The sequence below is a fragment of the Giraffa tippelskirchi genome, chromosome 7 (genome assembly GCF_054371585.1).
Source record: "Giraffa tippelskirchi isolate mGirTip1 chromosome 7, T2T-mGirTip1v1.2.pri, whole genome shotgun sequence".
Taxonomy (NCBI): Eukaryota; Metazoa; Chordata; class Mammalia; order Artiodactyla; family Giraffidae; genus Giraffa; species Giraffa tippelskirchi.
Genome location: NC_137281.1, coordinates 110,783,587 through 110,806,639, shown reverse-complemented (window position 1 = coordinate 110,806,639; position 23,053 = coordinate 110,783,587). Strand labels below are relative to the sequence as shown.

At 40.5% G+C, this 23,053-nt stretch overlaps 1 protein-coding gene and 1 long non-coding RNA gene across 3 annotated transcripts in view; one reads left to right on the top strand and one right to left on the bottom strand.

Moving 5' to 3' along the window:
- LOC145512873 (uncharacterized) overlaps window positions 1-23,053 on the bottom strand; it is a 606,383-nt gene that overhangs the window by 128,425 nt on the left and 454,905 nt on the right. The gene's annotated exons all lie outside the window — the stretch shown is intronic.
- Window positions 10,693-23,053, top strand: part of LOC145512874 (uncharacterized) — a 60,210-nt gene continuing 47,849 nt past the window's right edge. Inside the window, exon 1 of the long non-coding RNA XR_014058884.1 lies at window positions 10,693-10,746. This is a non-coding gene — a long non-coding RNA (uncharacterized LOC145512874). The remainder of the gene's footprint in view (window positions 10,747-23,053) is intronic.

The window sequence follows — 23,053 nt, the reverse complement described above, 5'->3', positions numbered from 1 at the left end:
ATGTTTTAAACAGTAAGGACATTAATTATTTTGAAGGATGATAAGTCCAGAGGTAGAGTGGATTCAGGGTTGCTTATTTGATCTCATTTAATTCTCACAACGATTTCATGAAGGAAGTATATTTTATAGCCACAAAGAAATCAAGGCTTTCAGAGTTTTAATTATCTGTCCAAAGACACACAGCTAGTAAGAGGCACTGTTAGCTTCAGTGCCCCCTAAAGCTTTAGGTATAGAAAGTAACTCAATATTTCATTCTGGTGGGGTCTCACTGATGTAAAGGATTTTCAGTGTTTTATGACAGCATTAGAACAAGGCTAGTGGATATAATTTCCAGTTGGCAAAGGTTGGAATTCACAGTATACAGAGACAATGAAGACAGAGTCCAAATCACACAGCAGTTCAAACTGAAAATAAACCCGATAGCTCAAAACACAGAGCTTTCTATCAGAACTACTCAGTGTCATCTCGTGGTTCCTTCTCATGACAAAAGAATAATAAACAAGCAAACAAACACAGTCAAACAACACACCCCATGATGTCTACCTTGTCTCCTGGCAGCCCTAGGCCTACCCAGTGCCTGGTGGCTGTGATGTCAGCCTCGCTGCTTTTCCTGCGTGCTCCCAATGGCTGTGTCTTGTAGAAATGAGGAGACTCTGAGGGGCAAAGTGAGGCAGCAGACCCAGCATCTGCAACCAAGGGGTTCAAAATCCCAGGAGAAACTGCCTCCCACCCCCAGCTCCTTCAAGGAGAAAACAGAGTCCTGGCCAAATCTAAGGAAGTAGAATTTCAAATGATGAGACACTTGACCTTTTCTTTCTACTCAACATCTCAAACTGGATCAGGCATCAAAAGGTAGCCTATAAGTTAGCAAAAAACCAACCTGTAAGCCTGCATGAAAAGGACTTCAAAATAGATACAGCCTATATAGAACCTGGTCAAAGAGTATTATTTTTGGCTGGAGAGAACTTCCATAACCGGAAGGCCTAAAACATACTCAGTAGATAGAGCTCAGCTTAGCTTAGCCTATGTGAAGAGCTAACATTATTTTTCAGAAGATAATTATCCATTTATTATCTTATCTGTTGTCAATGTCATGTAACACTGAGAAGTTGATCAGCATATGGCCTAGAATGTCTAAGACTTGGGAATGGAAATAACTGCCAAATATGGATTAAATTGATAAAAATAATTCCAAACATGATTAGAGTCACTCTGTTGTATATCCTGCACAGCAGGTGGGAAATCCTTGAGAAGAATTAGGGAAAGGTTTAGGGAAAGCAGATTAACGGAGAAAAGATTAAATGTGTTTCAAAAGCAGTACAAAACATATTTTAAATGACAATCCTTCCATGGGCAACGTTAAAAGGTACTTGGGCACATGCAAAATTCAAGCCCTGGGTTTAAATGCTATGTGGTAATAAAGGGAAATGTATCCTGTGGCCCAAACTGTGCATGTGGAACAAACTTGGACTTGACAAATATAAGGGGTGGTGGAGTTATTTTTCTTTTTGTCTTTACATTTCATTGCCTAACATTTCACTGTTATCTAGAAAAGCATCCTTATTGTAAAAGATTCAAACACTACAAAATTATATAAAATGAAATGTAAAGATCCCCCTGGGGGTCATAACCCCCTACTTGGCCCTCCCTCCCCCATACACACATTCCCAGGTGAGTTAACTAGTGCTACTGATCATCTCCTATCCATATACCTATAGTTACAGGTACATTTCTATTTTGTTTTTGTTTCTCACACAAATATAAATAACAAATATTATTTTGCTACTTGCTTTTTTCACATATTAGTGTATCCAGGTACTATTTTTCATGTCAGTACATATATATATATCTACTTTATTTTTTAATGGCTAACATAGTATCTCAGAACATGGATATTCAATAATTTATTTAGCTAGTGCCACACTGATGATATTTGGTGTGTTTGCAATGCTTTTTTATAATAAGTTTTCAAAGAAAGGCTTGTTTGCCCACTTATTAAGAGATATGAGAAAAGACATCATTTTCATGTAGATTCACTTATGACTATCATAATTCTACCTCTATTGACCAAGGCCAGATAGCCACTACCATGACCCCTTGTCTTTGCTTACTCTCACCTTAATAAGTGGGACTTAAGAAGAGTGGACCATAGGAGCTCTGAATGTAAAACCCAGTAAATTACTCAACTTCTCCCTCAGTTTTCTTCCGTGAAAGTTGAGGATATTGATCCAACCCCATAGGGTTTGTACGAAGATTAAATGCAGCAAAATAGTATATAATGTAATACAATAGTCAAGAACATGGGTTTAGTGGTCAAAGAGACCTGGGGATTGAATGGCTGCTTCACCGCTGACCTACCTAGGGTTCTTGAGGAAGTATTTTAACCTCTCTGAAACTCAATTTCCTTACTTGTGCATGGACTGTGGATAAAGTCAACTTTATAAAGTGAGTGTGAGAACTAAATAAGGATACTCTATGTTAACATTCAATTTGGTGTGTGACAAATATCCAATAAATCTCTTACTAACAAATGTCAATTTCCTTCCTGGTTTCTTTTCCTTTTTTGCTGATTGCAAAGCTACAAGCCAAGCACAAATTATGACTTGACTAAGAAAAGATGGTGGCATGATTACCAATATTTAATTCTTTGTAGTTCTGCAGTTAATTTAGCATACACTGTGCTGTTTGATCCTCAGTCCCAATGGTAGCCATAAAGCCTCATGACTCTTCTCCGGGGTTTAGCACCACAGGGAGTCATTTCCCTCCTAGAGGTGCTCCTATGTTTCTACACATCTTGAGAGCAGAGGCACTCATGGCCTTTTTGTGGAATGCCAACCTCAGGAACAAAGAGCAGATTTGCTTGTTGTCCATTATTTTTATTTTGTCTGGACAAAATGGACAAAATAAAGATAACGTCTCCTTCCAGAGCAAATGGCAACTTTGTGTGAGCTCATTCTGAAAGACTTGCATTACCTAAGTTTGAGTGCTTGTTTAGTCACTTCAGTCATGTCCGATTCTTTGTGACCCCATGGACTGTAGCCCTCCAGGCTCCTCTGTCCATGGGATGATCCCAGCAAGAATACTGGAGTGGGTTGCCGTGCCCTCCTCCAGGGGATCTTCCCAACCCAGGGATCCAATCCATGTCTCCTACAGCTCCTGCACTGGCAGGCAGATTCTTTGCCACTGAGCCACCTGGGAAGCCCAACCTAAGCTTGGACACCCCCAGCTGTGAGAACCCACTGTGTGCACAGCATTCACCTGGGCCACTTCAGGCACCCCCTGCAGGAACTGGGAAGAGAAAAACCGATGAAAACATTAAACCCACACTTTTGGCTCTGATATGAGTAAGAAAGGCCTTTGTCTCTGGCCCAGGAGTCTCATGTCTTCTGCCAGCACTGATAAAACTGAAGGAGGCTAACTTGTTAGCTACCAAGTAGAGTAAAATCTTAGACTCTTTTTAGTTTTTGACAACTATACAATGCATGGAACTGCCATTCATCCACTAGAAAGAAAAAAACACTCTCAAACCTTCAACTCTTCCACTTTTTTATAACGTTCAACACAAGTTTTGTCGATATCCCATATAAATATAGGACTGCTGAAAACGTTGCACTATTTGCCCAGAATGCTTTACTCCTACTTCTTGTCTTGTTACTCATACCAGTTCTTCAAATCCTAGTTCAAGTTTTACTTCCTCGGGGAAAGTTAATGTTTCCCAATTCCATAGCTCTGTAAAATCCTTCTACTATATGCCCAACATCTCTTCTTCATAGCACTTGCCACAGTTGATTTTATCTTTAATTTTTATTGGAGGATAATTGCTTTACAATGTTGTGCTAGTTTCTGCTGTACAACAATGTGAATCAGCTATATGTATACATATATCCCCTCCATCTTGAGACCCCCTCCAATCCCACCCCCAACCCACCTCTCCAGGTCATCACAGAGTACCAAGTTGAGCTCCCTGTGCTATAGAGCAGCTTCCCACTAGATATCTACTTTACACATCAGTTCAGTTCAGTTCAGTCACTCAGTCATGTCCGACTCTTTGCGACCCCATGAATCGCAGCACGCCAGGCCTCCCTGTCCATCACCAACTCCTGGAGTTTACCCAAACTCATGTCCATCGAGTCGGTGATGCCATCCAACCATCTCATCCTCTGTCTTCCCCTTCTCCTCCTGCCCCCAATCCTTCCCAGCATCAGAGTCTTTCCCAGTGAGTCAACGTAGTGGATATATGTCAATGCTACTGTCTCAATTCATCCCACCTACCTCTACCCCCTCTGAATTCTATTTATTTATATTATTTGATCATATCTGGGCTGCTTTCTCCCACTCTGGACTATAAGCTCTGTGGAGAGAAGGATCATGCCTATTTTCTACTCATTGCTGCTGCTGCTGCTAAGTCACGTCAGTCATGTCCGACTCTGTGCGACCCCATAGATGGCAGCCCACCAGGCTCCTCCGTCCCAGGGATTCTCCAGGCAAGAATACTGGAGTGGATTGCCATTTCCTCCTCCGGTGCATGAAAGGGAAAAGTGAAAGTGAAGTTGCTCAGTCGTGTCCAACTCTTTGCAATCCCATGGGCTGCAGCCTACCAGGCTCCTCTGTCCATGAGGTTTCCCAGGCAAGGGTACTGGAGTGGGGTGTCTTTGTCTTCTCCATTTCTACTCATTATAGGGTACTTAGTGTTGAGATCATTGTTCAATAAATATGGATTGAATGCTGAATGAACAGACAAGGTAGGAAATGTTATCCCAGTTTTATAGATGAGAAAATTGAAGCTAAGAGATAAATTTCTTATGGTCACACACAGCTACCTAAGGGGGCAACATGAAGTCTCTGACATTTAGTTTTTCTAAAAGTATGAGTTGCTTTTCATTAATGTTGTTCCTGTAAATCCAAGACAGACTAAAAAGATCTGTGTGAGGGTAACAGCATATAGAAGAGTCTGAAGGGTGGTTTATTCTAGAAAGGGTGTGTGTGTGTGTGCGTGCTAAGTCACTTCAGTAGTGTCCAATTCTTTGTGACCCCATGGACTGTAACCTGCCAGGCTCCTGTGTCCGTGAGATTCTCCAGGCAACAATACTGGAGTGGGTTGCCATGCCCTTCTCAAAGGAAGGGTGGTAGCTCCATGTAAACACTGAACAAAGGAAATGAAAAGAAAACAGATGAGAAAGAAGGACCAGAAAACCTGATGGTACATCCAAATGGAAAGGAAGAGAAAGAGCTTAAATGGGAGGTGGGCAGCAAGCTTGGTAGCAGAAGGACTGGGTGGAGTAAGAATTGAAAAGTGGCCTTAGATGAGGTTAAGAGGTTTAGGATCTGACTTGTCTCTGGGCACTTGTTTTCAGAACACATGAATCTCCTTAGGAAAATAAAACATAATAAAAGTAACAATAGTTGTTATTTGTTGGCTGTCTAATGTGTCAAGCATTGTGCTAGATGCTTTGTGTACATTATTTTAGTTAGTCCCCCAGATGATCCAGTGAGAAAGATGTTAGCATTACAACCCTGGCTTGTCCTTTCTCCTTCTCGTTTTTTCCAACACTCAAACTACTAAGTATGTGAAAATTTTCTCTCTGTGTTTTCTCTCACTTTGTCTACTTTCCTCTTTGTCTCCTGGTCCCAACCCTGCCATCATTTTCACAGCCAGGTGCTTAGGGCCTTATGATAGCTACACGAAATTCCACTAGGTCTGCCTGCCTATCCCAACCTCATTCTATTAAGCTAATTGCCACTAAAGATTAGATGACTAGTGGATTCTTATTTCTCCCAAGGACCACTTTATTATAATAGAGTACACTTGGAGAAATATTAAAGGTATTCTTTTAACCCTGTAAATGAATCTCTGATGACACAATGTCAGGCAGAGATGCAAGGTATTTTTAAAGGCTCTATGATTTACTAGACATTTGTAATTATATCCTCACCTAGATCTCTATGAATTCAACCTATTGGAAGATTGATCCCTTGCTGGTCGTCTAGTTTTCTTCCTCCCACACCACACACACTTCTGTATTAAAATTCTATGCTTACACATAGAATGTGGGTAGACAAACAATTTACTTCATATATAGATAGAAGTTCTCTCCACTGTCAATGACATTTCCCCGTATCCATGGAATCCCTGGGAACTGAGAAAGCTGAGCTGTTCCCAGGATGTGGTGAGTAAGGGCAACTGTTCTGTTCCTCTCTTCTACTGTGGAATGATTGAGAGTAATTGGGAGAAAGGTGATTGGGTGAGACTAAATTTTTGAATGTGTATTTTATACAAAGCCCAAGAATGAAAAGTCTTCTGACAATAATGATTAGTTGACTTGTACTTCATTGAAGGTGCAGTTGGAGCTGTCATGTGACACGGGGAGTTTTTCCCTAGACATAAATGAGTTCTCAGAAGCTCCATGAGCTTCCCAGGTGGCTCAGTGGTAAAGAATTCACTTGACAATATAGGAAACAAGGGTGTGATCCCTGAGTTGGGAAGACTCCCTGGAGGAAAAAATGGCAATCCACTCCAGTACTCTTTTCTGGAAAATACCACAGACAGAGGAGCCTGGTGGGCTATAGTCCATGGGGTTGCAGAGTCAAACAAGACTGCACAGTTGAGCACAGACAGGAGCTCCATGTAGAATTTAGGTATCTTCTCCAGGACCATTGCCTTCTCTAGTGGAAATCTCACTCCAACATGGACAGGGATTCCTAGTTATCACCTCACTCCTGGATTACACCTCTTGGTCTAAGTCTTTTGTATTGATACTTTGGTTGAACCGTCTACTTGGCTTTTGATTTGAGTTTTATCTATCACTATTGTTTCTTGGGTCTTCTGTATTTCTATTCTCTATAAATGTGAAGACTGGTCTCACTTTACTTCTGTCCAGTATAAGTTTCTGGGATTCCAGTGTCCTGGGCTTTCACTTGTCCAAGAGGAGGATTTTGACAGGACTCTGCAAAATTTCTTGTCTTTCCCTCAAGTGTGAGGGAAATAAGAATCACTTAGTAAAGTGATTGACTTGACTAAGTGCTGCTTAGTCAGCAAAAGATACAGAGTGCTGCTTAAGCCAGTATCATAGTGGGTAATTCTTGCTCAGTCTTTCTTCCTAGACAAAAGGAAAGTCAGAACTCAGAGCTTGGGCTGGATATGGGGATCCAGTGGGACAAGACCCTCAAACTGTTAGCATAAAACTGAATATTATGTGTCAGGGTGTCCAGCCTCAATTGAAATTAGAAATGAAGCTGTTAAAAGGTGAAAGTTAGCACAGCTGCGCCAAGAGAAAGAATCCAGGTAAGAAGTAATAAATCTGAGGATACCTAATAGAGAAGGAGGAGACTGGAGACCAACTCTTAGCTGCTAAAGGGAATCTTCAGGGTGCCTGTAGCCTCAGATATGCAAGTACAGAGTTTGTTAAGGAGGCCAAATTGGTACAAACAGGAATGTCACTGAGAGATCCATGTACTGTGGTTTATAAACTCTAGATTTGATTACAAAAGATCTTATTAGGTACCTATTGTAAGTGTATGAACGAGTTAGCAACTGCTCTGTAACAAACCACCCAAATACTCAGTGGTTTAAAACAATTTATTTTATAAATGTATGAATGGCATATATTACTATAATTAATGCTTCTGGGGGTTGGCTAAGGTAGGCTGAGCTTACCTAACTGGCTCTGTTCCTCCTGGTTGGACTTACTCATGTGTCAATGGGGCAGGGGAGTGGTGGACTTCTGCTCTACGCTTGGGCACCTTTGTTAGGACAATTTCACTCCAGACATGTCTTATCCTACTCCTGAGACAAACAGATTAATCCAGCATGTTCTCATGGTGATGCCAGAGGAGCAAGAGCAGAGCAGAAAGATACAAGGTCTCTTGAGGCCACAAGTGGGAACTGGTACATGTCTCAATCTGCCCATATTTTATTGGCCAAAGCATATCACAGGACCACCTTCAAGACCGGAGATAAGCAAGTATATCCTGTTCACAGCAGGAGAGCATTGTAAAGATTCATAGCAAGGAATGTGAATTCAGGAAAGGGTGAAGGATTGGAGGCAATAACACAATCTACACAATGTGCGGGCACTCATCTAAGAACTCCAAAACTCTTAGATGCTTAATCATCGGGAGGCATTATTGCCCTGATTCCAGAAATAGCTCAAAATGCTTACATCTGTCACTAAGGATGACACAACCACTAAGTGGCAAATCATGAATTTCAACCTATACCTTTCTAGTTTAAAATCTCAAATCTTTCCACCATGAGATAAGAATTCACCAAACTATATTGCATTCCAGTTAATTTTTACACAGAATATACAAACATATATGCTACATTTGAAACTTTAACAATTCAATAAATAAGGTTGAAATTAAAGTGAAAATTAAAACAAGCCCAATTTCACTGTATGTTCTTCCTATTTTCTAGGAATCTCCATGGATCTGTTCAGTATTTTCTGTAATTTATTCTTTGCCCTTAGAATATTCTAGAAAGTTAATAAGAACTTTCCTGATGATAATTTTTCTTGTCATTTATATATACACATATAGAATTGATATTTAATATGTTTTAACATGGAACTCATTAGGAAGGCAATTCTTTCACAGCATGAAAAACATTCCATTACTTAAAAGAAAATTTTCCTACACCTTAGCATTAAGTAAAGCAATCAGTTATCAAGATGTCCCTTTAAAATACTTTCAGAGGTTTTCACATAAAGTCCTCCTGCCATAGCCAAGCCTGTGGAATCTGTAACAATTAGAGTGGATTTAGAAAATGATGACCTGAATCATGTTCAAAAGGATTATTCCTTTAGACAAATGAGTTTTCTCTATGTCAAGCCAAACAAACAATGGAGCCTCTCAATTACTTCTCAGACACCTTCTGAGAAGTAACAAGATGATGGATCTCAACAGCCGCTAATTGACCAAGCCAAGAAATGACAAAGAATCTCTACTGACTAAGCTCCTGGTCATTTGTGAATTCTTCCCAGGGTAGAACTTGGTATCATCCATCAGTTATAGCAAGCCTCATTTCTATTCTCTACTAACCCTGTGTTAGAGCCTGGGACCAAGACAAATCCATTTTCACATATGAACTTGGCAAAATTATCTATAAAATGACAGTCTATGGGGTGACTTGTGCAAAAGACAATTCAGAGTACAGGATGGTGAACTGAGCTAAGCGTCAAGAAACCTGAGTTCTGGTTTAACTATTAAATAGCAGTGAAACCTGAAGTGTATCACTTCCCTTTAATTATATGTCAGGCCCTGAGGCTCAAATGGTAAAGAATCCACCTGCAATGCATAAGACCTGGGTTCCATCCCTGGGTTAGGAAGATCCCCTGGAGAAGGGCATGCAACCCATTCCAGTATTCTTGCCTGGAGAATCTCCATTGACAGAGGAGTCTGGTGGGCTACAGTCCATGAGGTTGCAAAGAGTCGGACACAACTGAGCAACTAAGCACAACAGAGAATAAAAAGCTGACACCTTAGAACTGAACAGTCCTGAGTTCCAGTTCCATTTCAATGCAAAGAACTGGGAGTTCTTGGGCTATTAGTTAATCTCCTTGACCCTCTGCTTACTCATTTATTTAATAGATAAAATACCCACTTTTCCTTTCCCAGAGGGCTGAGAAGAAGAGTTGGTATTCAATAACTGTTGGTTTGCTCCTTCACTCCGATTATCCTATAATGGTGGACATGTGTGTGTTCAGTCACTTAGTCTATAAACATAGTGTTCTGTAATTCTAAAAACTAGACTATTGGATGGTTTGAATTATTCTCTTAATCTATAAGACATTTCCTTCTAACAAGTCACTAGCAATAATACTTCATAGTACATCTCTTTTTAAGACCTTTTTCTATTGGATTCTGCTCTATCCATTTGCTAAAAGACATTCTTGTTGTAGACTTTCTCATAGAGATAGTCTTAATCAGTGGGAAGACAACCTGGGAATTTGTCCATCCTTTGATCCATCTACAGGTTCTTCATATGCTTACATCTCACAAAATTGTACAAGATCACAGTAGGTTTCACTTAGTAGTAAAACTAAGAGCCACATTGACCAACAATGCTTTGGCCAGTCTTATCTGAAAAATATGCAGGAAAAATTACATTTGTTGAAAAATAAAATACATTTGGATTTAGAAGAGTTTTGGTTTGCACCTAACTTGTCACTTCTACTGGTCTGGATCCCAGGGATTTGGGGAGGTACTGCAGAAAGGCACAAAAGACACAGAAAGCACACCTGTCTGATTGGTAGGTGCTGTAAGCACTTACTTTCAACATTATGCAGCTTCCTTTGGGTTAACTAATCCAAAGAAAAATATTTATCAGTGGTCTGCAATACATGGTGAACTATAGATAGGATTAATATGGAAATTTTACGTATGTTGTCTCATTTGACTCTCACATTTATAGAGCAGTGATGGTGAGAGAGGAAATGAACATGTGATTGATCATTATAACTTAATAATTTGTCATGTATTAATACTGCTAACAATTAATAATGATAATCTTAACATTAAGACCTTTATTGCATGCCAGGTACTAATGCTAAGACCTTTACTTCCAGGGTCACACTTAGTCCTCCCAAGATGCTATCACTCCTATTTAGAAAGGAAGACTCTCTTAAGTCACTCAGCTAATGAATTTGTAAGACCAGTGCTGTCTAACACCAAATACGGAAGAATTTATTAAGGAAAACACTGGGGATTGGGGAACACCTAATTTTATATAGAGAGTAAATACTGAAGGTAAGAATTGTGCCTTTAATGTCAACACAATTGTTCATTTCAGTATACCAAAGCCTGGCTTTCTTTACCCTGGCAAAGTACACAGAAATCCTTTTGCTGGGAAAAAAGCAATTAAAGTGGGAAGTAAATATGTGCGTAGGTATCATGTAGTCAAAAATACTCAGGTCAATTTTTCAGGGTGATTTCATGCTTTCAGGTGAAGCACAACTTAGGGATATGTTAATATATACCATAATTTCTCCCACTACTTGAAAAGAGATCTTTAAGTCATATAGAAAAAGAGGCATACATAAGGTAAGGTTGAATCATATGGAACTGCCAATTTCCAACCATTTTTAACCTATAAAAATGGCAGATTTATAATGCTCAAATCAAAAACAGCATATTCCTGAATGTGTACAGTAATTCAACTTGATCTTAAAATCCACTAAAACAAAGCAAATAGATTGTTCTAAAATACGTAAACCTAAGAAGAAGGGAAAACAGGAGAAGCAAAAATAATTCAAAAGTTTGAAGGTGGAAAAGCAAGCAGATGAGTGATAACTCACCTAGCACCTGTGATAAAACTGTAAGATGAAGTAAGGAAATCTGACAACCAACCAAAGGTGTACTGTCAGTTCAGTTCAGTTCAGTCGCTCAGTCGTGTCCGACTCTGCGACCCCATGAATCGCAGCATGCCAGGCCTCCCTGTCTATCACCAACTCCCGGGGTCTACCCAAACCCATGTCCATCGAGTCAGTGATGTCATCCAGCCATCTCATCCTCTGTCATCCCCTTCTCCTCCTGCCCCCAATCCTTCCCAGCATTAGGGTCTTTTCCAATGAGTCAACTCTTCACATGCAGTGGCCAAAGTATTGGAGTTTCAGCTTCAACATCAGTCCTTCTAATGAACACCGAGGACTGATCTCCTTTAGGATGGACTGGATGGATCTTCTTGCAGTCCAAGGGACTCTCAAGAGTCTTCTCCAACACCACAGTTCAAATCTTTAAAAGGCTCAGGAACTAATAACACTAGGACTTCTGGAACTAGGAGTGAAGAGGTAGAAAGGTAAAATCAAATGATTGTCAAAAGCATTTTTTTTGAAGGAGTTCCCTTCCCTATTCCTCATTCCTGGGTGACTAGTCCTTCCCCATTTCATGAAATGTTTGGAGGTTTACTCTCTGGAAAAGATTTTTTAAAAGGTCTGCAAACATGGCGTAGACAAGCATAGTGGATGGTGTTGAGTGGTTAATCACATACCCAATGCCGAGAACTTCCAACATTCTTCTATGGTTCAGTTTAGAATGCTGGCGGCCAGATTTTGCCCTCCAGGCAGGGTATTGGAACAGTATTCCCTGGAGTATGTGACAAGCCCAAGGGAAGACACAGAAAAATGATCATATCAGAGGTTCCCCTAAAGAGCTCATCCACAAAATGCTACGGCAGATCTCACATTTAATCAACTACCTTATTTCCCATAATAGTGAAAAAATAAGATAGTGAGGACAGCCTAATAACATGTGAGACACATAATAACATGTGAGGACAGCCTCTAACACAGAAGATGGAGGCCAAAACAAACAGAACAATGCAAATCAGAAGAGGTAGATTATACGGGGAGAAGAGAATAACAAACATATCATCAATCATCATCATTCATTGTCAGAAATAAAAAAAGATAGTACATCCACAAAACTAGAACAGAATGCTGTGTAAAAGCATCAGTTAGAACATCCTGCCCCCCCCACACACATACAACACACATGGAAATCAAAAATATAATAGCAGAAATGAAAAAAATCTCACTAAAGGCAAATTTTGAAAAGATTTTTAAAATTAGAGAGTCAACTTGTTCCAACATGCAAAAAACAGTTGGTCCATACAAAAGAGAATAAATGTAGGAAAGGAAATAATAACACCATTCAAGAATATTTCTTATAATTGAAGGAGAAGAATCTCCAAATTAAAAGGGTCCCTGGAGGATGCAGTGTGAGAAACCGGGCTCTCACCAATGGATACTGTTGTGACATTTTAGGGTGTTTGGCTCAAAGAAAAGTTCCTCCAAGCTGATGGTGACAATAAACAAATACCCAAAAAGTAGAATCAGAATAACTTTAGATTTCTAACCAGGATCATGAAAAACTCAAAGGCAGGAAGTCCAACTCAGGAGAAAAACCAAAAGAAATGTCTAGTATGGCACTGTTCCACTCGTGTGGATAGCACTTAGCTGCAATAGGAGGAGGATAAAGGTATTCTAGATGGATATACCCAAGGAAAAAAATAATATTCAAATTGCTTGATGTGGTTGACTGTATAGAAGGTTGTATTGAAAAACTTTGAGAAAATGTGGGGAAAATTAGCAATGCATGCCAAGATGACTAGTAACATGAAAATACATACATTCACACTCACACATGCTCACACATACACATCAATCCACTTCAGAAAAGACAAAAGGCAAGGAAGACAGTAAATACAGAGTAGTAGTCTACAATATGGAGCTTCCCAAGTAGTACTAGTGGTAAAGAACCTGTCTGCAATGCAGGAGATGTAAAAGACACAGGCTCAGTCCCTGGGTTGGGAAGATCCCCTGGAGAGGGCAAGGCAACCTACTCCAGTATTCTTGCCTAGAGAATCCCACAGACAGAGGAGCCTGACAGGCTGCAGTCCATAGGGTCGCACAGAGTCGGACCTGACTGAAGCGACTTAGCATGCATGAATTCTACAATACAAAGCCAGAAACATGAGCACAGGAATACTGAATTCTGATTTAGCCAAATGCAGTGGGGAAGGAAAAGCAGAAAAGAAGTTCAATCCTCATATCTATAATAGAAAGATAGAAAATAACACTTAAAATTCATTAATCCAAAGAGAGTAATATGTGCATATTATTTAGAAATGTGTATGCTTAAATGTCAAAAGATAACTCCCCTCCCGAAATCAAAATAGTTGCCTCTAAACAAGAAGACTGGAAAAATTGTGGAGTGGTGGGGCAAAGAATTAGTTAGAAATTGTTATAAGCCTTTTAGAACTATTTGCTTTCAAGATATGTGCATTTATTACTTTGATAAAATAAATATTAATTAAAAAAATCCAAGTTCAGTGAGCATGCTGATATAACCCCTTTGAAAACATTTTTCCTCTAGTTTTGACACAGACCTTTTTATCATTACCAACACTTACAAAATGCACAAAATTTGCAGAGCAGTGTGTTAGGCAGTGTTCCTTGAGTTGCAAGAATGCATCATTTTAAATAAATTCACCTTATGAAGTTCAAAGTTTGACCTTACAAGATTTGTTGAAAAAGAAGGGTCAACGTTTCACTGTGTATTAACCAGAGCAGTAAAGACAGAAGCACTTAGAGAACATCACACATGAGACAGCAAAGTTTGGTAAAATTAATATTCATTACTAAGAGATAGCTTTAAGAAAAAAAATGTTATACTCTGTTGAGCTTTAAATCTTCATTGCTTCCTAAAGTGATCATTGTGTCTGTGGAACTTTGTTGACAAATCATTTCACATCCTGTGGGTGGGTCTTGGAACATCCTCTCTGTGCTTAGAAGAACAGTAATTTTGGCAAGAAGCTGTATGTGTACAAACTTTATTTCTCTTTGCTCTGGGTGAATGTCCCTCCAAGGGCCTTTGCTATGGGCCAAATGGGGATGGGTGAAGTCTGACATAATTCTTATTTTTGCATATGATCACTTAGGAGAGTCTTTGTCCTTCAGTTTCAATTCTGACTGGTCACTTTCTGATGGTGTGTCTTTAAGGATTGCTGTTGAGAAACACTTTCCTCACATAAAAACCATTCATTTTGCTTGAACTCACCCTCTACCCTTCTGTTTTACATTCTTCACCACTGACTCTGTTGGACTTGCTTTTCTTTTGTCCACTGGCTGTAAGTCCATATACTTTTGCCCAGGTCTCTTGTTCTCTTGCGTTCTATCAAATATTTGTTCATTTTGTGGGATTTGGATCAGGTACGCAAAGGCTTCTGTAGCTAATTCTTGACCCTGATGCCCTGATGTCATGGATGCCTTAGGTTCTGTTATCATGTTTACAAGTTTAGTGCTGTCTTTTGCTGTTCCTGCAAGCTCCCTTATTATTTTTCCTATTATCTGTCAAAGAAGTACTATCAGATGATTTTGCTGCCTTTAGGGCAATTCCATTACTGGTGTCTTCTCTGTGTTCCTGTTGGCTTTCTATCCCTTTGAGTGAATATAATGAGCTTGTTTCATTAGAGCTTTCCTCAGATTGACATATTGGTTTTGAGGCTTATATCCTGAGTCCTAACTGATGCATTCCTTCATTTCTGATGTCTGCGTTTGGGTTGTTTGTGGTAGATCTACTCTCTCTCTGCTCAAGTCTATAATCAGGAGCGGAGACGTGGTGATACTGAAGATTTAAACTCAAAGGGTACTGAGGGATGGGGAAAATAATCACAGACCTGGGAAGCCAATGGAGCCACAGGAAAGCTTGGAGAGTTGAGGGAGCTTGGAAATTCTGAGGGCTTCCAACCCAGTCCCAGGCTCCCAGTGGATGCAGTGAAGAGATTCATCTCCACCCTTTTCCTTAGCAAAAGTCACCAAATCAGTTTGATGAAAAACCTTCCCTTATTGGAAATCTTTGCTTACAACAACTGAAATAAATGAGGACATTTGATTCTCAGAAGTTCTAGTTTCAACCAATGTGACTAGATTCAGTTCAGTTTAGTTCAGTTTAGTTCAGTTCAGTCGCTCAGTCGTGTCCGACTCTTTGCAACCCCATGTGCTGCAGCACGCCAGGCCTCCCTGTCCATCACCAACTCCTGGAGCCCACCCAAACTCATGTCCATTGAGTCGGTGATGCCATCCAACCATCTCATCCTCTGTCATCCTCTTCGCCTCCTGCCCTCAATCTTACCCAGCATCAGGGTCTTTTCAAATGAGTCAGCTCTTCGCATCAGGGGGCCAAAGTATTGGAGTTTCAGCTTCAACATCAGACCTTCCAATGAACACCCAGGATCAATTTCCTTTAGGATGGACTGGGTGGATCTCCTTGCAGTCCAAGGAACTCTCAAGAGTCTTCTCCAGCATCACAGTTCAAAAGGATCAATTCTTCGGCACTCAGCTTTCTTTATAGTCCAGCTCTCACATCCATACATGACCACTGGAAAAACCGTAGCCTTGACTAGACAGACCTTTGTCAGCAAAGTAATGTCTCTACTTTTTAATATGCTGTCTAAGTTGGTCATAATTTTCCTTCCAAGGAGTAAGCGTCTTTTAATTTCATGGCTGCAATCACCATCTGCAGTGATTTTGAAGCACAAAAAAATAAAGTCTCTCACTGTTTCCACTGTTTCCCCATCTATTTGCCATGAAGTGATGGGACCAGATGCCATGATCTTAGTTTTCTGAATGTTGAGCTTTAAGCCAACTTTTTCACTCTCCTCTACTAGATTACATGCATTTAATAAATTAAAGATAGGTCTCTTCTGCTTAAATAGTTTATATATTCAAAAAAAGATTTACATATGTTGCTGGTGACATTTACTCATGTATTCATTAACTATTTATTAAGTACTTACTAAGATCCAGGTACTATACAATGGCCTATCCTTTTTGGATTGTAAGTCAGCAGCACATATGTAGAATCATTACTATTTTTGCATATTTTGTACCAGTAATCTGACTCTTGTAAATTTGTCATTGTTGTTGTTCAGTCATTAGTTGTTGTTCGGTTCAAACTCTTTGTGACCCACGGACTGCAGCAGGCCAGGCTTCTCTGTCCTTCACTCTCTCCCAGAGTTTGCTCAGATTCATGTCCAATGAGTTGGTGATGCTGTCTGGCTCATCCTGCTGTCCCCTTCTCCTCCTGCCCTCAATCTTTCCCAGAATGAGGGTCTTTTCCAATCTTACTCCTCACCAAAATATTGGAACTTCAGCATCAGTCCTTTCAATGAATATTCAGGGTTGATTTCCTTTAGGATTGACTGGTTTGATCTCCCTGTACTGCTTAATTTATCACTATAGAGGCAAAGTGTGCTTACTAAATAAAAGTTAGGAGTAAAAAATGGAGAATAACCACTTAAAGTCACCCTACTTTAAGAAGATAATTGTCAACATTTTGGTTTATTTCCCTCCAGGTTTTCCTTGTGCACAGATTTTGGCTGCATTTTAAACACATTTGTAATCATGCCACACATATGATTTTGCCTCCTGAATTTTTCATTTCAATGTAGCAGATAAGCTCTTTTCATGCCATTTCATAGTTTTCAGGGCCATCATTTCTAACGGCTCTATAACGTTCTAGTTTGAAAAGCTTACAAGCAATATACATGCTTTCCTTTCCTGTGCCAGAAAACCTCTAGTACAATCTTTTCATTTCCAGGGAGACTTCTCTGTTACCAGGTGGCCCCAGATCACATAGCCAAAAGCACTTAGGAGCAGAAAAATCTAGCTGGAAAGTGTAGAGGGAGCAGAAGTGGAAACAGGAATGAAGAGTGAGAGAAAAAGCTAAAAAGAGGAGGGAGTGAGACAAAGGGAAAGAGGGAAGAAATAAAAGGAAAAAGGAGAAAGAATACGACATACAAAAATGTAAAGGAGAAGGAAAGAAGAGAAGAAATTAAAAGGAGAAAAGGAACAGAAAGAGAAGGAAGGAAGAGAAGGAGAATGAGAAGAGGAAGAGGCAAGTGACTGGCATTTTCATATTTAATGTAGTCTACTCACATGATAGATGCTATCTAAGGGAGATAAAACTTTCCTTGGGTTCTTATCCCATTGGCAGCTTCCAACACATTGCCAGCCTCTGACATTGTTGTTCTCAATCATTCACAGCTAATGCTATAGTCACTGGACATTTTGGCACAAGTTAATTCTTTATTCTGAGCCATGAACACATTTACCTGACATCCTTCTTTCTAAAGACTCATCATTACTCTACTAAGTGGGTGAAGGTCTTCAGTGATTGATTCCCTGAGTTTCAAAGGGCTGAGTTCTGTATGAGGCACCCCTTGAATTCTTCCTCAAGGGATTTCATTTGGCTCCTCTTTGATTCTGTATCTTTGGCTGGGATCAAATTTCTCTTCCCATGTTTCTGTCACCATATTTGAATTTCAAGATGTGTGGTCCATTTACCATGTGCTAGCATTTTTACAGTCCCTGGAGGGGACTGGGGTCCATCTCCTGTTTTGAGAAAAATATGGTACAAGGGAGACTCAGAAAGCCCCTCATGCTACCAACTGATCAGTGCAGGTGAAATGAGGGCACTGAGCCTGGCTCCCACAGCCTGTCCTGGGAACCATCTGCATATTGTGAGCCTGGGAACTGTCGTCACCCACAGGAGGATTGTGAACATCACAGGGCTTGCAGTAAAGACTGGAGCTGGATGTGAAGACCTTGCCAGCACATTCCATCATTCCAAGAAGTCAAATGCTGTCCTGTGGTGCCTTGCCAGGAAAACCCTCCCACTTACTGGATTTCTAAGGCTTTCTGTCATCACAGCAGTCCAGGCCCAACAAGCAAGCAGGACCCCCTCATCCTTCACAGTGGAATGGGATGGAGACCTGGGTGCTTCTCTGCCAGGGAAGAGGTATGCTCACAGAACCAGGGGTTGAAACCTGACTTTCCCACTTAGGGGCTCTATGGTTTGTGCCAAGGCGATGCCTTTTTTGGACTCAGTGTCCTCATCTGTAAAATGGGGATAAAAATCCCTGTCCTGCTTACTTCACAGTGTTGTTGTCAGAATCATGAAGGAAATAACAGGGGTTAAAGGACCCGATAAGTAAAATGTCCTTCTCCAGTCAAGGGAAAGGGAGGGAGAGTACTGGAGTGGTGCAAAGAACACTGCTTTGGAATCAGGAGCCCAGAGTTCAAAGAATTCCCTACTAGTCAGATATCACTTGCTTTCATCAAGTTCCCTCATTCTGTTCCCTCAAGCTGATAATGCCTGTTCATCCTTCCTCACAGACTTTTCATGATGATTAGATGCGACAACAGAAGTGAAACTGGGACATGCTCTAAGACATTATTAATATTATTAATATCTCTGTTGTTATTTTGGGCATTGTTGTCAAAAGCAATGCTCACCCTTGGTGTTATGGACTGAATGAGTTCCTCCAAAATTTATACATTGAAGGCCTCGCCCTCAATGGGATGGTATTTGGAGGTGGGGCCTTTGGAACACAACTGGGGTTAGATGAGCTCTAATGTACGGTGGATTGGATCCAACGGTTCTTGGGTGGCTGATAAGCTCCACGGTGGACAGCAACTCGTGGGCAATGTATCAGCTGCAGGACAGCCAACTGCAGCTGTGAAGTCAAGGTGACCTCTGCTCATGGTCTTCATCCAACATTGGCTCCAGCCTTCCCCGGATCCACTTCCCAGACACCCCAGCAGGGCCTATGCCTCGACCCCTGGCTGCATGTTGACTGACACCAAACAGCCAGTGAAGGTTTAAATGCTCAACAAGGACCAGCAGTGGGACAGCCAGGGCACCAGGAATATCATCCAGCTACACTGAGAGGCTGAATGGCATGTCCCTGCTAGTTAGGGCCTGACAAATTGTGGTTCATTGGAGAACCACTTCTATATTCTTGCCTTGAGAACCCCATGAACAGTATGAAAAGTCAAAAAGATATGACACTGAAAGATGAATCCCCCAGGTCAGTAGGTGCCCAATATTAAGAGTGCAGAAATAGCTACAGAAAGAATGAAGAGATTAAGCCAAAGCAGAAATGACACCCAGCTATGGTGGTATCTGGTGGTGAAAGTAAAGTCCAGTGCTATAAAAAACACTATTGCATACGAACCTGGAATGATAGGTCCATGATCAAGGTAAATTGGATGTGGACAAATAGGAGATGGCAAGAGTGAAAATCAACATTTTAGAAATCAGTGAACTAAAATGGACAGGAATGGAGGACTTTAATTCAGATGACCATTAAATCTACTATTGTGAGCAAGAATCCCTTAGAAGAAATGGAGTATCCCTCAAAATCAACAAAAGAGTCCAAAATGCAGTACTTGGGTGCAATTTCAAAAATGACAAAATGATCTTGGTTTGTTTCCAAGGCAAACCATTCAACATCAGTAATCCAAGTCTAGACCCAACCTCTAATGCTGAAGAAGCTGAAGTTGAACGAGCCTATGAAGACCTACAAAACCTCCTAGAACTAACACCAAAAAAAGATGTTCTTTTCATCATAGGGGACTGGAATGCAAAAGTAGGAAGTCAAGAGATACCTGGAGTAACAGGCAAGTTTGGCCTTGGAGTACAAAATAAAGTAGCACAAAGGCTAACAAAGTTTTGCCAAGAGAATGCACTGGTTGTAGCAAACAATCTCTCCCAACAACACCAAAGTCGACTCTACACACGGACATCACCAGATGGTACCAAAATCAGATTGATTATATTCTTTGCAGTGAAAATGGAGAAGCTCTATACAGACAGCAAAAACAAGACGTGGAGCTGACTGTGGTTTATATCATCAGCTCCTTATTGCAAAATTCAGGCTCAATTTAAGAAAGTAGGGAAAACCACTAAGGCATTCAAGTATGATCTAAATCAAATTCCTTATGATTATACAGTGGAGGTGATAAATAGATTCAAGGGTCTAGATCTGGTAGACATGGTGCCTGAAGAACTATGGACGGAGGTTCATAACATTGTATAGGAGGTGGTGACCAAAACCATCCCCAAGAAAAAGAAATGCAAGAAGACAAAGTGGTTGTCTGAAGAGACCTTACAAATCACTGAGAAAAGAAGAGAAGCAAAAAGCAAAGGAGAAAGGGAAAGATACACCCAACTGGATGCAGAGTTCCAGAGAATAGCAAGGCAAGATTAAAAAAAAAAGGCTTCTTAAGTGACCAATGCAAAGAAATAGAGGAAAACAACAGAATGAGAAAGAATAGAGATCTCTTTAAGAAAATTGGAGATACCAAGGGAACATTAAAATAGGCACAATAAAGGAAAAAAGCAGCAAGGACCTAACAGAAACAGAAGAGATTAAGAAAAGGTGGTAAGAGTACACAGAAGAACTGTACAAAAAAAGCTCTTAGTGACCCAGTTAACCATGATGGTGTGGTCACTCACCTAGAGCCAGACATCCTGGAGAGTGAAGTCAAGTGGGCATTAGGAAGCATTACTATGAACAAAGATAGTGGAGGTGATAGAATTGCAGCTGAGCTATTTCAAGTCTTAAAAGTTGACACTGTTAGAGTGCTGTCCTCATTATTCTAGCAAATTTGGAAAACTCAGCAGTGGCCACAGGCCTGGAAAAGGTCAGTTTTCATTCCAATCACAAAGAAAGGCAATGCCAAAGAAAGTTCAAGTTACTGTACAATTGCACTCATTTCACACGCAAGCAAGATTATGTTCAAAATCTTTCAAGCTAGGCTTCAGCAGTACGTGAACTAAGAACTTCCAGATGTACAAGCTAGATTTAGGAAAGTCAGAGGAACCAGAGATCAAATTGGCAACATACGTTGGATCATCGAAAAAGCAAGGGAATTCAAAAAAAAAATATACTTCTGCTTCATTGACTAGGCTAAAGCCTTTGACTGTGTGGATCACAACAAACTGTGGAATATTCTTAATGAGATGCAAATACCAGACCACCTTATCTGCCTCCTGAGAAACATGTATGCAAGACAAGAAGCACCAGTTAGAACTGGACATAGAACAACAAACTGGTTCAAAATTGGAAAAGGAGTATGTCAAGCCTGTATATTGTCACCCTACTTACTTAACTTCTCTGCAGAGTACATCATGTGAAATGCCAGGTTGGATGAGTCACAAGCTGGAATCAAGATTGCCAGGAGAAATATCAACAACCTCAGATATACAGATGATACCACTTTAATGGCAGAAATTGAAGAGGAACTAAAAAGCCTCTAGATGAAGGTGAAAAAGGAGAGTGAAAAAGCTGGCTTAAAACTCAACATTCAAAAAACTGGTATCAACACCAAGTGTCTTACTCTACTGTTTCACCAGATCATGGCATCTGGTCCTATCACTGCATGGCAAATAGATGGGGAAACAGTGGAAACAGTGTCAGATTTCATTTTCCTGGGCTCCGATATCAATGTGGACAGTGACTACAGCCACAAAATTAAAAGACACTTGGTCCTTTGAAAAATAGCTATGACAAACCTAGACAGTGTATTAAAAAGCAGAGACATCACCTTGCTGACAAAGGTCCATATAGTCAAAGCTATGGTTTTTCCAGTAGTCATGTATGGATGTGAGTTGGACCATGAAGAAGGCTGAGTGCCAAAGGATTGATGCTTTTGAACTGTGGTGTTGGAGAGGACTATTGAGAGTCCCTTGGACTGCAAGGAGATCCAACCAGTCCATCCTAAAGGAAATCAGTCCTGAATATTCATTGGAAGGACTGATGCTGAAGCTGAAGCTCCAATATTTTGGCCACCTGATGGGAAGAACTGACTCACTGGAAAAGACCCTCATGCTGGAAGGGCAAGAAGAGAAGGGGGCAACAGAGGATGAGATGGTTGGATGGCATCCCTGACTCAATGGACTTCAGTTTGAGCAAACTCAGGGGTATAGTGATGACAGAAAAGTCTGGTGTGCTGCACTTCATGGGTTTGGAAAGAGTCAGACACAATTTACTGACTGAACAACAACAACAAGATGAGGTCATGAGGGTAGCAACCACAGATGGGATTAGTATTACGATACTAATTCTTAAGAAGAAACACTGGGACCTCCACAATGGCTCAGCAGTAAAGAATCTACCTGCCAAGGCAGCAGATGCAGGAGATGAGTATTCAATCCCTGGTCAGGAAGGTCCCCTAGGGGAGGAAATAGTTACCCATTCTAGTATTCTTGCATGCACAAGAAGATACATCAGAGTGCTTTCTCCATCTCTCTACACTATGAGGGACACAGGAAGAAGGTGACTGTCTGCAAGCCAGGAAGAGGGCTCCAAGAACTTGACCATGCCAGTACCCAGATCTCAGACTTCTAGCCTCCAGAACTTCAGGACATAAATTTTCATTGCTTAAGCCCCCATGTCTGTAGTAATATGTTCTGGCAGCTCCAGTAGAGTGAGACACTTGGTGTTATGCCAGGAAGATCCTTTCTTCTGTTCCAGAATGTAGACTTTTTCACATACACCCGCCCTCCAGCCCGATGGCTGACAATCACCCAGGGTCAGTACTAGGGGAAGGGGAGTGAGGTACTCACCTCAGGGCAAAATTTAAGGTTATGGCAAAAACTCCAAAATCAGATAAATATTTTCATATATTATTTTAAAAATTAAACTTAAAGTAAAAAAAAATGCCAGGATGAACAAAATACCAAACTTTTCAGTCAAGACAAAATCAGT